Below are 6351 nucleotides of genomic sequence, written 5' to 3' on the forward strand. Positions count from 1 at the left end.
TCTTTCACGAGCTCTAAAGACTTTCAAAATTACTAAAAACCACATCAAAACATCAGCCACATGTATTTAGACTTCCAGTCAACAGCCATTTTGTTTCTAAATGAATCTATGTTTTCATTTTCATTTGTTTTCCTTTTTTCTGCTAAGTCAGCTTTTTCCATAAATTATGCGCGCGCATCGAAATTATCAAAATGCGCGCGAAAGTACTGCTAAGTAATACGCCGAAAGCTGGCCAATCAGGCCGAACCTGCATTGCAGGGAAAAATGTCCCTGCAGGCGAGTTACCTGCACCAAGCGTTAAACCAGCAGCAAAAATATCATAAACTAGACTGTGAAAAAAAGTTTAACGCTTGGATTCCCAGGCTACAACAAGCCCAAAAATAACATTAACAAGGGCCGGCGTAAAAAGGGCCAAGATAAGGTATTTAAAATCTAAAATCTGATAAATAATCAATCACGAATCGATAGTTGATCGATTAACTATTTGATCGATATGTAATCGATTAAAAGCTGTGATGGATAGCCGATCGATTTTTAATCGATACTTAATTCAATCGAAGTATAATCGATTTATAATTGATTAACATTCGATGACAAAATTGATCGATAAATAATCGAGCTTTGAAAAAATCTTGAGTATCAATTACCTATCGATTCTATCGGTTAATCGATATCTAATCCGTCGATTACTTATTGATTATTTATCGATTACTCAAAATTATCGATTATATTGATTAACTCTAACTCTATCAGAGACAAGATACAGCCAGCCAACCACCACTTCTCAAGCTTCATGAAAAACCCTAACCAAAACTCAATCTTTTTCACACCCTCAACACCAGAAGAAATCAGTAAAATAATAAGCTCCTTCTCACCATCTAAATCATCAGGCCCTAACAGCATTCCTGTTAAGATACTCAAACTTCTAAATCAAGACCTATCTACTCAAATCTCTTTTTTAATCAACAGGTCCTTTGAAACAGGAATATTCCCCTCCGCCCTTAAAATCTCCAAGGTTGTCCTTGTTTTCAAAAATAAGGGTTCACCACTTGAAGTCTCTAACTACAGACCAATATCTTTGCTGTCAAATATTGAAAAGATTTATGAGAAAGTTGCTTACTCCCGGGTAATAAACTTCCTCAATCGCTACAATCAAATATACTCTAAACAATTTGGTTTTCGTAAAGCTCATTCAACCATTGACACCCTTATCAACATTACCGAGCGTATAAGGGAACGTCTTGATAAAAAGGAATTTGCCTGTGGTGTATTTGTTGACCTCCAGAAGGCCTTCGATACTGTTAACCACGAAATTCTTCTTTCCAAGCTCGACCATTATGGAATTTGTGGTACTGAGAATGCATGGTTCAAATCTTATCTTTCTGATCGCTCCCAGTTTGTCTCTCTCTCTAACTCACAATCTAGATTGCTACCAATCAGACATGGGGTACCTCAAGGTTCAGTCCTTGGCCCTTTATTATTCTTAATTTACATCAATGACCTCCATTCATGCATTAGAACATCTGAAACCTACCACTTTGCTGATGATACTCACCTCTTAAACTTTGCTGAAACAGTCTGGTCCCTCTGTGGAAGGGTCAACGCAGACCTCAGAGTCCTTGTCAGCTGGCTCAAGGCTAATAAAATCTCTCTCAATGCAAGTAAAACCAAATTTGTTATCTTTCACTCTCCATGGAAACGTCTTGATAGTATTCCTCGTCTCCAGCTAGCAGGTCAAATTCTGACTCCGAGCAAGTGGGTCAAACAGTTACATCAATATGCCTTCTTACCTGTCTTTAAAAATATAAATAAAAGTAATCACAGAAAAGGACGCGAAAAAAAAAGACATAAGTGTGAGAACAGAGTAATCAAACTCGTTAGAAAAAGTACCATTACAAGTCATAAAAAATCAACCTGAATAAATGCAATCGGAATCCCAGAGAACTTCATAATCCCCCAAACAACATTACATTACTATGTCAAACTCCCATTACATAAATTTTACAATTACGTCAGAGTAGACTACGCTCGCTACCGAAGAGGTTTATTTGGAAAGGGTAATTCCATTTTATTGTTCGCTTCTTTTTTAAAGATTGGCCGGGTTGGCTGGGGTTGGCATGAGTTTTAAATGAATTGTCAAGTTGAAACGAACGATAAATGTATCAAGGTCTGTTTTATTCACCCCCTGGTGACTTAACAAAAGAGACTTAACTCGATGTTACAATCCAATTATTGAAAGTTTGTCTAGGCCTTTTTATAATGAGCGAGACATACGTTCTCTGATTTACGCAATTTTCATATTGACATTTTTGAGGCATTTTGATGTAACTGTCAAATACCTTGGTGTTTACCTTGACGAACATCTGAACTGGAAACACCATGTCTCTACTGTCGCTACAAAACTTCGCAGAGCAAACGGAGCACTGTCTAAGATTTGACATTTTGTCCCTACAAAAACTCTCATCAATATCTATCATGGAGTATTCGCATCTCATGTTAGATATGCTGCACAGATATGGGCTCTGTGTGACAATACAGCGACACACAGAATCTAAGTTCTTCAAAATTCTGCAGTAAGAATTATGACCTTCAACGGTCCTCGGGTTTCCGCTAATCCTCTATTAAACAATCTAGACAGTTAGTCACACTAGGAAATTAAGCTTTCAGAAAAAACAACATCAGTCATCTACAGGATACATTTCAACAACAAGGATGAGAGTTACCTGAATCAAGTTTGCAAGACAATATTAATTAAAACTTGAAAGTTGGAAACAAAATAAACCGTGCAACAGCCAAAATCAACCAACCAAAATTTGTCATTCAATTCCCGAGACAGCGCTTCGATTTTTAAGGCCTTGTTTATACGCTAAAGTAAAAACAATCCCGCACATGTAAATGGGTCATTGCTGAGGTCCGGCAAAATTTCCGGGAGATAGCCTATCCGGCGGTGCGCGGATCTAGGTGGGTTCCGCCCACCCGTAGATCTTTTTCTTGGGAAGTTGATCTTCAAATTAGTTTTCAAGGTTGGCTTGGCTCAAATTTTTTCATCTATGGCTCAAATTTTAGGCAATTTCTCAAAGTTTTTGAAAATGTTAATTTCATTAAAAAGCGCCGGGTTATTTTTTCACGAACCCCTTTAGAAGTTTTGCGGCGCATTTTTTTGCTTGAGAGTCAAGTAAACGATATAGCGCTTTCGCAGCATTAATCATTGATACGCATTTTGGCGGGACGCTAGTGTGACTAACTGCTAGACCTACTCAATGTTTTTGACCAAGTCAAAATCATGAACATTATCTATGTTTATAAATACTTCAACGCTAGCCTCCCCATCGAGTCCCTCCAAAATTTAACATTTGAAATAACTCAGCATAAGATTGAAACTAAGGACAAATTCATTGAGCTAATCTTTCGACCAAATGTCAACACTACCAACTACGGATTGAATTCTTTCACTAGAATATCCTCAAACCAATGGAATGAGCTTCAACGTAAGTTTGATGATAAAAAACTTTCTGAGAAGAACTCAAAGAACTCAAAGAAATCTCCAAAGAATACTATATGAGCAAGTACGTGACCAACCATCGTTAAAAAACATCTTTTTTTGTATGTAGTTTGTTGTATTATATTTCACCCAGTTTCACCTTAAAGCTATTACAGCTATTTTTAACATGTATATTTTCTCATAGTTTTTATTAGATATATTTTACGATATTCAGGACAACCTTGTATTTTTATTAGAATTTAGTTTCTATTAGGGTTGTTCCTTCTGTCTAACCGGACAGTAAAATATATTCAATTCAATTCAATTCAACTACGCCTGGATTAAGCTCAACAAAGTTTGATTAGTTCAGTAATCGAACTGTTCGATTAATTACGTCGTAGGCTACCCTCTCCTTTACTCCAGAAAACGAAAAGAAGAGAAAAATCCCTGGTATATAGTATATACACTTTGTCTTTTCACACCATAATGCTGCTCAAAATCTGCTATATTTTAGTCGCGCGGCTGAGGTCGAAAAAAGTGGCTAGAAAATGATTTTCGTGATACACCTCTTAGCTTCCACTTTTTTCGATGGAAATTCTCGAATTAGTATATGTAGATTCCAAAATCAAAAAGTTTCCACGATATTATCGTGCAAGTAACGAGTAATTGGCGATTTTTTGCGTTTCCAGGCAAAATTGCAAGGCCTGGAAATTCATGATTTTTGGAGGGTCTTCAAATTAAAAAAAGACCTATATCACATGATAGAGCTCTTCAAACTGAGCAAAAAAGTGTATTACACCAAAGTCCCAACTTCTATAGATCAAAAGTTATGGGCCTATTTGTGGTCAAAAAGGTGTTTAATTTTGCATAAATTAATTCAGATTGTGGGGAAATTCCCTGTTTTCCATCAGTTTTTTACCACAAATAGGCCAACAAATTTGGATCTAGAGAAGTTGGGACTTTGGTGTAATACACTTTTTTGCTCAGTTTGAAGAGCTCTATCATGTGATATAGGTCTTTTTTTAATTTGAAGACCCTCCAAAAATCATGAATTTCCAGGCCTTGCAATTTTGCCTGGAAACGCAAAAAATCGCCAATTACTCGTTACTTGCACTATAATATCGTGGAAACTTTTTGATTTTGTAATCTGCACATACTAATTTGCGAGTTTCCGTTGTTTTTTTGGAATCTAAAAGATGTATCACGAAATGAAACGTTTTTCGACCTCAGCCGCGCGACTATTTCCTAGTTTCATGGATTTGGTCCTCCTGGTCAAATAAAATTTGAAATCAAAATGGCGCTGCAAAATAGCTGGAATCCAGTATCGGACTTTAATTCCGATTTTGAAATGAACGGATTTTTCTAACAGATATCTAAATATCTAATCTAGATGAGGCACACTTTTGCTGAATTTTCTGGACGCAGAAAAGCTTATCTAGTTTGTTTGAAGGTATCTGTAAGAACTGAAATAAAAAACACGAAGTAGCTACAACCAGTTGGGTGTTTAAGATAAAAACGGCTCTATTCGGCGATTGTTGCCGAAAACGGCAATTCATTCAACGATGAAATACTGAATCAGCAAAATGTGTTTGTCCTTATAAGGGCAAAGATGTCAGAGGGGGGTTTGAAAATTACATTCTGATAAATAACGAGATTGTTCACCGGAATTTCTAACCCGCGCGAGTAAACCCGCGTCTGTCAATCATTTTTTAGCTGCTTTTCTTTTCACTTGTGGTTCTGAAAAAAGTGTTTGTAAAAATAATGAAAAACCGAAAGTCGATTTTTATGCATTTTTTAGGTTGAAAGTTTTGGAATACTGGATTTTCAAGAAAAAAGAAAGTCATGACTATTGACTCTTGACTCTCCACACCCGCTAACCAATCTGATCCTTTTTGAAATACTGTATTTTGAGTCAAACTGCACTGAGGTGCCTGAGGTTGACACTACTTAGAAAATTTTTGTTTCTTAAAAATATAAATCTTCAAAAATATCAATAAGAGCTCATAAAACCAGAAAAAGTCTGGTTAATGCTGACAAAATAATACTATAGGATTCGAACTCTCGAAAAAGACTCTCTCTCACTGGCAGCCTGACGGCTTATCTACTCGGCCCTCGGGTAAGTTATGGCATGTCTCAAAAAATGAAAATTACCATAATTTTTAGATCGCATTAGTCGACAGAAAATGACCAAACAAATGAATGAACATGAAGGGTACTATGATTTAGTTTCTAAACTGATGTGTAACCTAATTGTTTTTTCGCTAATTTTCGCGAAAAACCGCAAAAACTGATTATTGCGTCATAATCGATGACGTCATCAAAACTGAAAATTGAATTTCTCGAGAATGGTTCATCAAATTGTCCTCTAATTTTCACCAAAGATGCATCTCACTAAAGTCAAACATTTGAAAAAATATTTTTTTCAAAATTCTGATTACGTCAGCAAAAAGTAGAATTTTTCGTTTTTTACTAATTTCTGCTGACGTCATCAAAATTTCGAAGATAATTTTTTCCAAAAGATAAACGAGGTACAGTGGGCCTACTTAGTGGGGCGGGGCGTACGGTTTTTCGGAATTGCAGAAATCGACCCTTTTTTCTTCGGAATTTCAGAAATCAGGCAAAATTATTTCGGTATTTCGGAATCCTGAAATTGTTTCGGTATCGGAAATCCATGAATTTTTGATTGAAATTTCGGTATTATAAAGTTTTTATCCCCTTTTTTCGGAAATCATACATGAAAAATCAAAAATTAGTCAAAAGGAGGAAAAATACCCAAAAAATGGGTATCGGAATTGCAAGTATTTTTTTACGTAATTTCGGAAATTTTGGCAAAATTATTCGGTATTTCGGAAATCGCGAGGGTGCCAAAT

The sequence above is a fragment of the Clytia hemisphaerica genome, unplaced genomic scaffold, assembly GCF_902728285.1.
Source record: "Clytia hemisphaerica strain Z4C2 unplaced genomic scaffold, Clytia hemisphaerica genome assembly, whole genome shotgun sequence".
Classification (NCBI taxonomy): Eukaryota; Metazoa; Cnidaria; class Hydrozoa; order Leptothecata; family Clytiidae; genus Clytia; species Clytia hemisphaerica.